Source organism: Arachis ipaensis, chromosome B6 (genome assembly GCF_059453495.1).
Source record: "Arachis ipaensis isolate K30076 ecotype BB chromosome B6, ASM5945349v1, whole genome shotgun sequence".
Taxonomy (NCBI): Eukaryota; Viridiplantae; Streptophyta; class Magnoliopsida; order Fabales; family Fabaceae; genus Arachis; species Arachis ipaensis.
In genome coordinates, this window is record NC_142441.1 from 26,672,798 (window position 1) to 26,689,116 (window position 16,319).

At 35.9% G+C, this 16,319-nt stretch overlaps 1 pseudogene; it reads right to left on the reverse strand.

Annotated features, from left to right (window-relative positions):
- LOC107646715 (putative dolichyl pyrophosphate Man9GlcNAc2 alpha-1,3-glucosyltransferase) overlaps positions 1 to 4,178 on the reverse strand; it is a 39,451-nt pseudogene extending 35,273 nt beyond the window's left edge.
- Positions 4,179 to 16,319: the final 12,141 nt, after the last annotated feature.

Consider the following 16,319-nt stretch of genomic DNA (forward strand, 5'->3'; position numbering starts at 1 on the left):
TAACCATTCCTAAAACTGCAAATATCTAGTAAAAAACATATGGATCTGAATGCATTGCTGAAAATAGATTGTCATTCTCAACTGAATTTATTGCCATGTGTATGACAAGAAAATTCACTACAAGACACATTAAAAAAAATGAGTGAATGATCTAAAATGAACAAGACACATGCAAGGATAAGTTGTTGTACTCCCAAATAAAAATTATAGAGCCAAAAAATACAAATTCAATTTCCTAATATAAAGCTCATTTAACCATTCCTAAAACCGCAAATATCTAATAAAAAACACATGGATCTCAATGCATTGCTCAAAATATATTGTCATTCTCAACTGAATTTATTGCTATGTATATCACAAGAAATCTCACTACAAAACACATTAAGTCACTATAAAAAAAGTCGCATTAAGCAAATTAAGTTGAGAAAAAAAATAGAAAAAATAAATAAGACACATCTGAGGTTAATTACTTGTACTCTCAAACTAAAATTGATAGATCCAAAAATTACAACACCAATCTGGAAACAAAAAGGTAATATAAAATTTTTCTTCCATAAGAGCAACATGTTAAATCAGATCACACCAATCACATAAACAATTTGCACACTGTAACTCAGTGGATCAAGAAACGACAAACCATTTAAAATAAAAAAATTGGATCCCAATTCGCTTTTAAACACAAACAACGATTACATCAATTATTTAGCCTAATTGTAAAATAATATTACCAACTTGAGTACGAAAATAGACATGTCAAAAAAGCAAACATACCCACAAAATTATCTCAAAATTTAATAAAGACACATCTGAATAAATCATATTACTAAAGTATGTTACACTTAAAAAATTATATTATAACATCCTTCTATCATAAATAAATTATATCAATAAAGTTCCTGCAACAATTTTAAATCTCAAAACTGATGAAAAGGTACTAAATAATCTGACAACAACAACAACTTTGTCAACGAGGGTGACCACAGTGACACTAAACTAAATAATGTTTTCCTGTCTGCAAATAACACAACATAGACATACGGAATAAACTACAAATAACCACGACGAAAAAAAAAATTTGAATAACTGATCACAACATTTTTGTCAAAGAACTGATGCAACACAGTATAAGCAACCTCCTTCGTATAGGAACAAGATCACCAAAAAAACACTTCAATACACCAACACCCAAGTTCGTTCACAGCCAAGAGACACAGACACATGTTTAATCCTTCTCAATTCAAAAAATGTAATACTCAGATTTACACACCTATACAAGCACCTAATTTAAATCTCAAATACCCACTAACCTCGTAGTGTCGCGGTGGTGCCCAAGTTGGTTCAAGGCCGGACACCCAGATGCGTCTTCAAGGCTCCTCTGATGAGCGCCTGCAACAGACCAAACGACTTCGCAGCAAATATCGGACGATAATCTAGACGTGGTGGTTTCGTCGCCCGCCGGAGTTGACTTTCCCTTGACGGCGGAGACCGGCGGAGACGGTAACAAAGGATTTTATTTGGCCCTGGATGCGGATAAGGAAGGTTGGGAGAGATAGTCCACCGTCAGTCAATTTGGGGCTATGGTAATTTAGGTTAATGTGGTAAATTAGGATTAAACCATAGTTAACTTAGATGTGGCTTTATTTAGTAGATGGACTTCATGCCCAGCCCAACTCAAGTTGGCAGATTTTGGCAGATAAAAAGTTGGTAACGTAGCACTACTGATCAATTGAAGGAAGACAAGTTATAACCGTTGCAATTAAGCTGAGAAGCCTCAGTGACTCTGATGTAAATAATCTCTTCCACTTGATGATAATGGAAGAGGCACACCAAAAGTTGGCCACATAATCCTCAAATATTCCTCTTTCAAAAGGAGCAAGGCGTGAGAGGACCTGTTACAAGGACCATCCATACCCAAGGTTCTTATCAAATATCAAAAATAGTTTTAGCATCATGGAAGACAGACATCTCTTAACTAAATTTCTCAATTCACCAGTTGAACTTACTTTACTACCACATGTATACATAAAACACTCAGTCGGACTTATTCTAGACGGCTAGACCTACTGTTTCTATATCAAATAACAGACTTTCTAATATCACATTTAAGACCCCAAAAACCAGGTAGAAGCATCATATGTAACTTTTATTAAGAAAAAATAGACTATCAAGCAATCAAATAAATAACAAATAGCACAGGTAGGAACTATTAAAATCTCTGTTCAAATAAAGCACAGCAGTAATGTTAAATGGATTCCAATTCCATGCATCAAGGGCATACAGCAAATGGAATGAATAATCTAACTTCTGGTGGGTTTAGGATTAAATCTACTTTCTAGCAGCCAATGATAACAATTTCAATATTTTACCTCCAAAATGGAATCCTTTGAATACAGATAAGGCCACCACACAGCTGCAAAGGTTCCCAAAACATAAAACCCTAGTTTTGATACCTCAAAGAGCGGATGTTTATGCCTCAAGCATTTACCCAGGAGATGGCTGAAAAAAGCAGGGACAAAATATGCACTCATATGTAAAAGAGTAACTAACAACAGTTATCAAATCCCAATCGATGATAAAGACAAAAAATAAAGAAAATGCAGATTCAGACTTAGCTTATCCACCAACATTGTTGTGTCCCACATTACTTCAATATTTTTTTCCTTGCAAATGTATGTTTATGGAAACTAGGTACAAAATTCAAACTAAACAAATAACAGATTGAATTGCCATTTACTGACTGCAATCCATTTAAGACATCAGTATCAAGATTGGTCAAGTAAAATGTCAATAGATTTTATTTGACACAAAGCAATAATACAGCCTAAAGATATATCAAGATACAATTCACCATACACATATTAACGTATAATTAAGAGACATATGAATGACCATTCACCATGCACACAAAATATACACACACACCCAACTTTCTAGTGACAATTCCACCTGGACAGGGTTGAGCAATTCTAATACATGGTAGACTATGTATAATAGCTGAAAGCAGTAAAAGAAATTAATGACAAATAGACCCATACTAAGATCAGAGATTAAAACCTGCTTATGATTTAGAGCTAGACAATACAAAACACATGCTACAAGATCCTTCCCAGAGAGGACACCAGCAACAGCTCCAATGGTAAATCCCAAGCTGATGCAGTTGTATTGAAATACAACACATATAACAGTCAACGTTAGAACACTACAAACCTGAAAAATACCTAAAGGGTTAAGGGCATAAACAACAAAAGAATTTCTATGCAAACCTGAAAGTGACCATGGTCAATTAAGATCAAACAAGGGTTTAACAAAAGCATGGCAATGTGCCATCCTATGTCACTTTTACGACTCCTTGAAGGTTGACCATAACGAACAATAACAAAGTACAGAACAGCTGGAAAGAATATCAACAAATCAAATGATAACACTGTCCACCTCATTAGTAGTTTTCTGTAGAGTTCAAAATAAATTATCAATAAAGTCAAAATACTCAGTACTAGCTCAAAACCTAAATAGAAAGCATTAAAATTGTAACAATTGATAAGATCTTAAATGGACAAACTATCTTTTGTCCCCCAAAATATAAATATCTCATGCGTGATTTAGCCACTAATTTAAATTGAAACATGGTTTAGTTGTTGAATTATGCACATAATTTAAACCAGGGACTAAATGAAAAGAGTGGCACACTTTCAAATTCCAAGAACCAAATACCATTTCTTTCAACTGATCTGTTAAACTATGAAAGAAAATGGGTAAAATACGCACCCGAGATAAGATTCATGACCTCTGGATGTGACAAGGGAAACAGATTCAGGGTGAACAAATCCCAGAAAAAGGCCATGAATGAAACTCTGGTAAGCAGTGAGTGGTGGATAATCAAGACCCCAGTAACTCAAATCATTGCTGGTGCTGTTTCTATACCATTCTTGAATTGGGAGATTGATGGTGATCTCCATCCAATGCCTCTGTGCCTCATAGTCACCAAATTTCGGAGGGTTAGCGAAACCGGAGTAAGAGTGGAGGGACACTGCGGCACGAACCAAAACCACAAACAATCCAACAATAAGGAATGTAGTTGTTGTTCCCTTGTGCTCCAGCCACCACCACCACCAGCAACATTGGTTTCCATCACCATCAACTACACTAACAGTGTAACTAGTCTCCTTTCCTTTCACCATTTCAGCAAGCAGCCAATTTCATAAGACTGCATTCGAAAACTGAAAGTGAGAAATTGCTTTCAGTCTAAATCGTGTGGTTGATTGATAACTACATAATTGAATTTAATTGAATTGAACTATATTATTTGGAATGTGTATGAAAATGAATCTGAATTTCTATGTTGACAATTTTGAACATTATTAATAGCTCAAAGTATAGCAACATGATACTAACCAAGGTTGCGAGAACCGACCGGTCAATGAACCGGTAAGGTGACTGGTTCACTGGTTTAGTGGTTCGACCGGAATTCAACCGGTTTAATTAAATATTAAATAAAATTATTAAAAATTCAATGTATAATTTTAAATATTTAAATTCAATAATTTATAAACTAATAAAATTGAAAATTTCACAATTTCACATAATAAATTATACATAACTTATCAATAAAAATTCATAAACAATTTCAAACATCAAAATTTATAACTAAAATAGATCAAGACGCACCTAAATGACAAACACATAATGTTCTAACAACAAAAAAAATCAACAATCAAATTTTCAACTTAACAAAAGTACTAATCATCAAAACTTCAGCAACAATTCCCATAATCAGCAACAATATCATTTCAATACCATAATAAGGAAAATCAGCAACAATTCCCATAATCAGTGACAATTCCCGTAATTCTGATTTCTGAATCAAAATACACATCAGCAACAAAAATTAAATTGAATCTACAGTTGGTAGCCACTCAAGGAGCACCACAAGATTGATGCATCTTGAAACCAACAAATACTGTAATGGCTTCTAGATCCTTGAAGCCACTGGGCATAGATACAAAATGTAGAACCTTTACCTCAAATTGGAGTGTTGATCATTATCTCCCTCTGATAATTCTAACTTGTCATAATTATCAACTACCAAAGTATCTAACAGAGGAAAATGTTCAATATCAAGTGGCAGGGACCTTAGACTACAACAACTAGTTTTATGAATAAACAAACTACAATGATATGCAATGCCAAAAATAGGCCAATGATGAAATAATAAAGGTTTCTCTCTTCAATTCTATGTTCAAGCTTATAGCAAACCAGAATCAACAGAATAATACAGTTGAAATAGTCTTCCTTCTTAATTCTTATATACCTCAAAGAATTTCATACAAAATGAAAATTGAACATAATACACAGCTTTAAAACAAAAACAAAACAACACTTAGAAATCAATCACCTCTTCCAAACACAGCCTTAAAACAAAACAGAACAACATTCAGAGTATGAGCATTGATCACAAAAAATTGATTTCTGAAACAAAACAAAAACAGCAGAACAACATTCAGAGTTTGAGCATTGATCACAAAATATTGATTTATGAAACAAAACAAAAATAGAAGAACAACATTCAGAGCTTGAGCATTGATAACAAAAAATTGATTTCTGAAACAAAACAAACACAGCAGAATAACATTCAGAGTTTGAGCATTGATCATAAAATATTGATTTATGAAACAAAACAAAAACAGAAGAACATTCAGAGTTTGAGCATTGATAACAAAAAAATGATTTCTGAAACAAAACAAACATAGCAAAACCAGCAGAACAGTATTTAGAGTTTGAGCATTGATCATAAAAAAATTGATTTCTGAAACAAAACAATGAAAACAGAAAATTTTTTTTCCTTTAGAAGAAGAAAACAATGAAAACATGAAGCATATAATAAATCAATGATCACCAATATCCAGCAAGAATCTCAAAGACAAACATAAATACATAACAACAATTTAGCAAATAAACAAGAACAAGACCTAAATAGAAAATCCAACAAATTAAATTGCAGAAACCTAACAATTTAACAAATTAAAACAACAACAGCCCAACAATTTAGCAAATTATCAACTTAACAAGTTCAAGAACAGAAGAATACTAATGCAAGTGGAATCATCATGCTAATATGTTTTCTACAAAGATGCTATTGGTGCAGCTAAAATTTCCTAATTACTAAGATCCAATTATTCTAACTTCACATGCAATCAACTTACTAAGTTTCTAAGAGCTACAAATGATAAAACCAACCCGAAATATGGTTAAAGCATTTCATCAAACATGTTGAGCACGGTAAACTGAAATCAAAATAAGAGAATCCAAAGCTTAATATCAATGTGATAGAGAAGAGAACAAAACTATTGTATACTTTATTTCAGTCTATCAAAAAAATAGAAACCACTACCAAATCAAATAGTTACTTATTGTAATAGAAATAAGAAGTTGCAGAGTTTGAAGCAGAGTATTGGTGTTGTATGAGTGTATTGTCTGGTGGCGGGTTCAGGGAACTCACGGCGGCAACAAAAGAGAGCAGTTTGACGGCTAAGTGGAGCACGCGGGTTGGTCGCAGAGTTTGAAGCAGAGCAACGTGGCTTCCAGACGAACGCGCGAATGCGAACCCGAACGGTGAACACCGAGCAAACTTGAACGGCGAAGAACGCGAACGTGAACGGCAAACAAACGGCGGTGGAAGCGCGGCTGAGCAGACAAAGACGACGAACGCCAAGCTCGAGGAAGCAGCTGCGATCGGTGACAGCGAATAGGGGTTGAAGACTTGGAGCACGAGGGAAGCTAGATAGACGAACGGACGGCGGCAATATGCCACTCCTTGCGGCGGTGGTGTAGGCTTACAGTGCTAGGGTTTTTTGGCTGAGTTTCTGTGAATGAAAGAAAGGGAAGGAGAAAGGGAGAAAGAAACAAAGGACCGGAGGAGCTTCAGAAGCAAGAGTGAAAGTAAGCCAAATTTACCAAAAACGATGCCATTCCATTTAAACCGGTCAGTTTCCTGTCTGATTCAACCGGCCGGTCGGCGGTTCTTCTCCGATTTTTGGAGAAACAGTTTCAGGGGACAAACCAGACCATAATTGCTGCCGGTTCATGATTAGACCGGTCGAATTGGCTGATCCGGTCCAGTTTTTAGAACGTTGCTACAACTAGAGAATCTTAAAAATTAATTAGAAAAAAAGATGAAACTAAAGAAGCATTAGCCTACCGGAGAGATGGCGAGAGATGAACAGCGATGATAGAGTGAGCTCGCGGTGACAGTGAGAGACGGAACTGCCGGCGAAGACAAAGAGATTAAGCATACAAAATGATTCCAAGTCACAGCAAACAAAATTCAAAATCCAGCTAACAAAAATCATGAACAAAATTAAGTAATTAACCAAACTAAATGATTTCTAGTCACAGAAGATAATATATGATATAATATAACATCATAAAGGTGATGAACATTGTACGAAGACATCAAAAGTAACTAGAATTTTCAGAACATTGTAATAAAAAATTTCAGAACCAGTAATCACAAGAATGAACAGCGCAAAATTCAGGCTAGAATACACAAATAAATAAATACTAAAAAATGGAGAAAAGGAGAAGACCTACCTAACGGTGGCGAGGGAAGCACGAACAGAGGAGACGGTGACGGAGGCACGGTGAACACAGAGAGCGCGCGCTCGAACAGAGGAGACAACGTCAAGCTCCTGCGACGGGGCCGAGATTCCACACGAGATGGGGCTGCGGGGTTGAGGTGGCTGCGGGCGGTGGGGCTGGGTCACTAGGTGGCTAAGGCATGAGTTGTTGATTTCTTCTTTCAATTTCAGAGAGGAGAGGGGGGAAATGGATCCTCTCCATTTTTTTTAACACTTGAGAGAATAAAGTGTGATCTCACACCTTTAATTCTATAAGTGGGATAAAAAATAAATAGGATAGAGAGAGCAATGAAGGGTGAGATTAAACACTAGACACCATCCAGTTTTTTTCCACTGGAGAGGATCCACTCCCGGAGAGGGGTGGGAGTGTGAATACCCAAATGGGGGCTGCGGTGCATTGAATGGGTAGCTGATTTAGGGGTTTTTTATTTTTAATGTAAAACGGCGCAGTTTTGACGTTTTTGCCAAACCGGAAACTTCCTAAAAAACCTATCGGTTCAACCAGTTCTCCGGTTAACAGCCAGTTTGACCAATTTTCTGACTGGTTTTTTGCAAGCAGGTTTATGTGGTCAACCGAACCGACTTGGTAACCGGTTCCCAATTAACTCAGTTGAACCGGCCGGTCCAGTTCAATTTTCAGAATAATGATACTAACGGCAACCCAATCAAACTACATAGTCACAACAGTAATAAAAAAATCAAATTCAAAATTAAACTACCATTTTCAAAAATATTCAGAAAAATATTATGAAAGACTATAGCAAAACCAATATAAATTTGAACAATACCTAAAAAATGGGAGAAAAAGCTTTACTTAGTGGCGAAGAGAATGATAATGTGGAGAGATGATCACTACGGCGGAAGAAGGAGTGGAATGCTGTGTCGACGGCGAGATCGAGGAAGGGAGAACTGGCGAAGGGAGGAGACAGCAGCAGCTGCTGGAGGGTGTGGGAAGATTTCAAATAAAAATCGGTTGTCATCTTCGATGAGGGCATTTTCAAAATTCATTCAACTGACTTTAAAAGTCCAAAAAAAGGGATTATTCATCAATAATTTTGAGTAATTACCCAATTCGGTTCCCAAAAATTTTAAAAGCATAAATTTTAGTCCCTAAAAAATTAATACATAGATCAATTTCTATCATTTTTTCCATCAAACATATCAGTCTCCAGTCTATTTTCTGGTGTGACTCATCAACGAAGATTACTGACTTGGCATGTTAACTCGCACACGTGGCTGTTAAGTGTCCACGTGTGCAAGGAGGACAAAATAGTCCCTGGGCTTGTTAATTAAAACATTGTCGTATTCAAAATAGGATGAAACATTACGCCCAATTCTCACCTCTTCTTTCCCTCCATATGTCTTCATCCTCTCAAAAAGACAGCAAACCCCATCATCCACTCTCCATTTTATATAGAAACTTTATACCCCTGTAACCTCATCTCTCACATCACCCCATCACCATGAACGTTAGGACTCCGTTCATCATCATCACGGCCGTCAATTACTTCCGTTGTCTTCGAATCGAACGAAGCGTTGCGGTGGATGCCACGATAGCAACGAGGTTTTTACTAAATACTGACAGTCTAGCAGGAGAGCACATAATCTTTGTTAGGCTAATTTAAAGGATACAATAATATTTTACTTGATTAATCCATTAATTTTGTTGGATGGTTAGGGTTTAGTGATGGTAAAAACTTATGAGCTGTAATGGTGTTTAGTCTATATGGGTTTTGTTTTTGTTAAAAAAATACATCATGTTCAATAGTTATAAGCAACAAATAATGGTATGTTTGAGTTTGTAGTTTTGATTTTGTTAATGTTGGTCTATTTTAATTCTGTTTGTAGATGGAGTATTTTGTGATTCCCGTTTTTTACCTTAGAGGTCACTTTGTGCGAGATCATAAGGGTTTGTTGCTACATATTGATGGAAAAGTATACAAATTTCTCGAAATGAACATTGGCTTGCTATGTTTCTTTGATTTGAAAACTCTATTCAAAGGGTTAGGGTATCATGATTACAAAGCTATGTACTGGTTTGATTCTTCTGCCTCTGAGCTCGAGTCTGGATTACATCCCATAGAAGGAGATGCTCAGATCAATGAGTTATGTGCTTATAAAGAAAAGAATAAGGAGAGTCCAGAATTTGAGTTATACTTTAATCACCCAATAATGTTAGCTCCACTTGAGGATGAAGATCATGATTTTGAGTGTGATCAATCTTATAGTAGTGAAGATGAGTGTGTGGTGATAAGGAAAAAGACTGTTAAGAGTGAAAAAGAAAACAGACCATGAAGAAAATATGTGGAAGAAGAAGACAAAAAATGATATTAAAAGTAGGACCATAACTACAAGAAAGAATCAATTGAGTAGCAAAAAGGCTAGCAGCTCAACATATGGGAAGAATAAAGATGGACTTATTAGAACTGGCCCAAGTAGTGCTTCTAGGCTTATTACTGCTGCTAGGCCAATTGGTTCTAAGCCAATTAGTGTTGGGCCAAGTGGTTCTGCTAGGTCTAGTGTTGCTGGTGGGACAAGTGAGGCTGGTAGGCCTAGTAGTACTACAACAAGATCTGCTAAGCCTGGTGTTGGAGTTCATGGCATTAATGTTAATGAAGAGGATAAGGAGTGTGAGGAGGAGATAGATTAACTCTTGAGAGTTCTAAGGATGAGCGGGAGAGATATAAATTTCCACAATTCAATGAAGGGGATAGATTTGGTGAAGTTTATTTCAAATTAGGAATGGAATTTCGAACCATTGAAACATTCAAGAATGCTTTAAAAGACTATATCATATATGAAGGGAGAAAGATAAGATACATAAAGAATGACCAAAAGAGAATTAGGTGTGAGTGTAAGTATGGTGTTGTGAGGATTAAGAAACCTAGAAAATCAAAGAATAAAAAGAAGGAAATGTGGAGGATGCAAATGGAAAGGATAAAAATGAGCAGAATGGGGATGAAGAGAATGTGAATATGGAGAATAAGACTACCGAAGGAGGTGATGCTAGTGAAGATGTTAATGAAGATGCCCAAACTAATAATGAAAGTGATGTTGTCCAATCAAACAATAGGGTTGAAACTACTGCTGTTGTGAATGAAAATGGGCCTGAAAATGAGCCCAATAGTGGGCTTGCCAATGGGTCACCTTACCCATGGCTTATATGATGTGCATGGAATAATCAATTGAAGAGTTACCAGATAAAGACTGACAAGCGGATTTTTGTTAGTATAGAATTTCACAAATAATATCTCGTTGAAAGTATAGTTTCTAAACCAACAAGAATCCCTTTGTACAAAAAAAATTGTTTGTCACTAAAGCAAACCCAATAAAATTAATAACCGAAGTATTTAAACCTCGGGTCGTCTCTCAAGGAATTGCAGGGAGGTGTATTTATTATTGGTTATGGAAAAAGTATCTTTTTGGGTTTTTGAATAATGAACAGGAAAAGTAAATTGCAAGAATTAAAGTAATAACTAATAAAGCTCTTAGCAAGGTATGAGAACTGGAAATCCTATCCTAGTTATCCTTATCAATTGTGATGAGAATTGTTCATTACTCCCACTTAGTTAACCCTTACTAAATAAAGGAAAGTCAAGTGGACTAATCAATTTGATTCCTCAAGTCCTAGTCAACTCCTAAGGAAATACTAGCTTTAGAGAGATCCAAATCAACCAGCAAATTCCAATTATCAATCCACAAAGGAGTTTGATAACTCAAGTGTCACCAATTACTCAACCAAAACAAAAAGGAGAGAAATCTAAATATTGAAAGCATCAATCACATAAATTGAAGAAGGCAACCATAAATCTGAAATACCTCAAATTGTATTAAATAAAGAAATAAAATCTAACATGGGATTCATAAACCAAATTGGGAAAATAAAGAAACTAAAGTAATAGAATAAATAAAAGTAGAAGAGAAACTAAATTAAAGGAACATTGAACCTGGAATGGAGAAGAAGTAAACCTAACCTAAGAGAAATCCTACATCCTAAACCTAGAGAGAGGAGAGAGCCTCTCTCTCTAGAACCAACATCTAAAACCTAAGATTGTGAATAATGAATGAATGATTATTGTTTCCCCCATTCTCCAGCCTCTATTCTGTGTTCTTAGGCTTGGAATTGGGCCAAAAAGGAGCCCAGAAATCGCCCCCAGCGCTTTCTGCAACTTTCTGCACGTGGCACATTGATGAACGGATCTTTGATGGTTTAGAATTTCACAAATGAATTCTCATTGCAAGTATAGTTTCTAAACCAACACTAATCCTTTCATGCAAAAATTTGTTTGTCACAAGTACAAACTCCTAAAATTATAAACCGGAGTATTAAACCTCGGGTCATTCTCCCTAGGAATTGCAACAAAGTGTCTTGTTATTGGTTATGAGTTGTATTTTGGGGTTTTTGAGATATTGTACATGAAATGTAAATGGCAAAGAAAATAAATTAACAACTAGAAAAGCTCTTGACAAGGAATGAGAATTAGAAGTCCTATCCTAGTTATCCTCCTCAATTGTGACCACAATTGTCCATTGCTACCACTTAGTTAACCTCTAACCATGGAGGAAAGTCAAGTGGATGAATTAACTTGATTCCACAAGTCCTAGCCAACTCCCAAGGAAAAGACTAGCTTTAATGGTATCCAAATCAATTAGCAACTTCTAATTATCAATCAACAAAGGAATTAGATAACTCAAGCGTCACTAATTACTCTACCTAAGCCAAGAGGAGTAAAATCTATACTAAAATCCAACCAAGCATTTCATCAAACACTTGGAAGGCATAAAAGAAAAGCATAGTAAATTGATAACAAGAGTAGAATCTAACAACAATTGAATGTAAGAAATCAACAACAATAATTAAAGAAAACAAGATCTACATGAATTACCTCAAATTGCATTAAAAGAAAATAGGAGAAGAAAGAGTGCATCAACAACAAAGTAAACAATTACAAGAATGAAATACAAAATTAAAGAGAGGAAGAGTAGAGGAACAAGAAATTGTAAAGGGAAAGTAAATCAAAGCATGAATTAAATCTAGATTTAAGAAGAGATTAACCTAAACCTAAACCTAATCCTAATTCTAGAGAGAAGTGAGAGCTTCTCTCTCTAGAAACTAACTCTAACTACTTCCAAAACTTAAACTATGACTAATGATCCAAAGTATGTTAATTCCCCTTTAATCTTTGGCTTAAATAGCATCAGAAATGAGTTGGATTGGGCCCACAAGGCTTCTAAAATCGTTGGCCACGAGTTACACTTAAGTGGGTCACGTGCAACATCGGCGCATACACGTACCGTGCGTGTGCGTGCCCCTATGCATGGTGCAACTATAGAAAATCTTCTATCATTTTGAAGCCCCGAATGTTAGCTTTCCAACGCAACTGGAACCGCATCATTTGGACTTCTGTAGCTTAAGTTATGGTCGATTAAATGAGAAGAGGTAGGCTTGACAGCTTTTGCGATTCCTTCGTTTCTTCATGAGTTCTCCATTTTGCATGCTTTCCTCTCCATTCCTTTGATCCATTCCTAGCCTTTTCAACCTGAAATCACTTAACAAACAAATCAAGGCATCTAGTGGAATCAAAGGTGAATTAAATTTAGCTAATTAAGGGCCTAGAAAGCATGTTTTCACACTTAAGTACAAATTAGGAGACAGTCATAAAACCATGCTATTTCATTGAATAAATGTGGGTAAAAGGTCATAAAATCCCCTAAATTAAGCACAAGATAAACTCTACAAATGGGGTTTATCAACCTCCCCACACTTAAACCAAGCATGTCCTCATGCTTAAACAAAGAAAGAACAAAGGGTATCAACATTTATTCAATGTAAACTAATCTAAATGCAAACTACCTATATGCAACTATCTACATGAATGTAATTGTTTGGTCAAAATTAATCAATTTCCAAGAATACATATATGCATCAACGCTAAGGGTATTAACAACCATGCCAAACCACAATTGAATTGAGCTATTAAATATTTTTATAAACTTGCATGAGGAGTGATGATCATAGGTGGAAAACATGTAATTGAGCAATCGAACCCTCACCGAATGTGTTTGCACTCTATTCGCTCAAGTGTTTAGGGTTGATTCACTCAATTCTCCCCTAATAATACTTTCCAAGATTTATTTTTCTTCTAACAATTGACATTTATTTCATGCATGCATACAAGTATCATGAGGTCTTTTCATTGGTTGTAATGGGGCTAGGTCAAGGTAGGATGCATATATGGTTAAGTGAGCTTGAAATTTGAATCTTTGATAAGCTTAGACTTCCCACCTAGCCTATGACATCTTATACAATTCAAAACTAACCTAACTACCCATTTTTCACTTTTTAACATACTCATGCATTTTCTTTTCATTTCACAACACTTATGCATTGATTCTTATTGAGCTTTACTTTGCTTTGGGGCATTTTGTCCCCTTTTTTATTTCTTTTCTTTCTATTTGCTTTTTTTTTATTTTTTTCTTTTCTTTTATTTTTCCTTTTCTTTTTCTTTTTCTTTTCTTTTCCATATTTTTTTCTTTTTTTCTTTCTTCTTTTGTTTTTCTCATTTTTTTCTATATACAAGAACATCAATGCACAAGATTTAGCATTTGATTAATACATGAGTATTCACCCAATTTCCAATATTTACAATAAAATACAAAACTACCCTTTTATTTCCCCAATATCCCAAGGTTCCCACACTTGAATGATACACACACTAGCCTAAGCTAATCAAAGATCCAAATAAGGACATTTATTGTTTTTCGCTTTAGGCTTGTAATGTGCCAAATTAAGAACAAGTGGGTTAATCGTAGGCTTAAATTGACTAACAATGGAGAGTAAAAGGTAGGCTATTTGGGTAAGTGATCTAATGAAATGATGGCCTCAATCATATAAATACACGAATACATAAAATAATAGACATAAAGAATCAAACAAATCAAAGATTACAATCATAGAAAGAGAACAATTGCATACAAGAAGGGAAAATAAGTGGTTATAAGATGTAACCACACTATTAGGCTCAAATCTCACAAGCTTGTGTTCTTAGCTCAAAAATCATGTTCCAAAATAAATTCTTTCAAGAAAGTTCAACCAAAAAGTTCTCAAATTGGTAGGGTGCCCTAAAAACAGTTTCTTGGAAAAGAAATCATCATCTTAACCAAGTAGTCCTAATAAGAAAGAAGTAGCAAAATATATACAAATTCTAACTAGCATGCAACCTAACATGAAATGCAACAACCATCTAACATTGGTGTTGAAAAAGGAAATTGTTACCCATGGAGATCGGTCGGACGACCTCCCCACACTTAAAGATTACATCGTCCTCGGTGCATGCAAAGAAGAGCAAGGTGGACGGGTTGCTACAACTAATGAGCTCCTTCAAAAGGTTGTACGGATGACTCGTTTGTTGCCCCATTTAAAAGCTTTTTTTTCCTTCTTTCTTGGTGGCCAACCTAAAAGGAGAGAAAAAGAAAGAAAATCAAGCCTATAGCAAAGATATCAAAGCAGATAGAACATAGGTGGGGGCTAATGCCAAATAAAAGTAGGGTTTTCACTACATGTTAGCTACGCATGTAAGTGAGAAAGCAATATAGGGAAAGGGCATATCAACTAATACTTGATGCAAGAGTAAAATCGAAGCATGAAGAGCATAGTGAGCATCAAGTTCAAATAAGAATTGACACAAATAAGATTAGTGATAAGGATAAGAGCAATTGGTCCCATCCTAACAAAATGATAACGAGGCCGAAAAACAAAGAATGATGAGTTAGGAAGGACTAAAGCACTAATCTCGTGTGTAGGACAAATATTGCAATTAATGCAACAAGTCACGAAGCACCAAAATAATGCAAGAAATTCTCAACAATTGAGTATAAGAATTCAACATCATTATTAAAAAAAAGACTTAGAAAAAAATAAAAAACAAGCTATAAAAACAAAATTAAAATGCAAAGAATAAAAGTATGCGAATGCAATAGACAAATGAAAATGGAAGAGGAGAAAAAAAACTCTTTTTTTTTACCGGCGCGAACGCGTCATGCACGCTTACGCGCCGATGTGCATATTGGTCGAAGGGCGCGTACGCGCCAGGTGCGCGCACGCATGGGTGGAATTATGCGCGGGACATAATGTCAGCCCAAGGTCAGCCCAACTCTCTGGAACATGTACCAGGAGGGCAGGTGGCGCTATCGGCGCGCGCATTGTGCAATTAGCTCTATGGACGCGTACGCGCGGGTTGGTTTGTGCCTTAGGCCCAATATTCGCACAGTGCAGGCCTAACTCTCGGGTTTTTGGCTGGGGGTGGAATTTCTCAATCCACGCGTACGCGTACATGGCAGGTCCGTGTGGGTAGGCGAAAATGCTTGATGCATGCGTATGCGCGCAGTGCGCGTACGCACGGATGGTGCTCTGCTTTTCAAAATTTTTCTATGTTTTTGCACCATTCCAAGCATTCCAAACCTCCAAACAGCTACCAAAACACCCTAAAACCTTATTTAACATATTATACTACCAAATATACTCAACTAACTAACAAAAATATGAAATTAAACTAATTTTTACTAATATTTACAAAAGAGAAAATGAAAAGATATTACCATGGTGGGGTGTCTCCCACCTAGCACTTTTGTTTATTGTCCTTAAGTTGGAATTATGGGGAGCTCCTCTCAAGGTGGCTTGTGCTT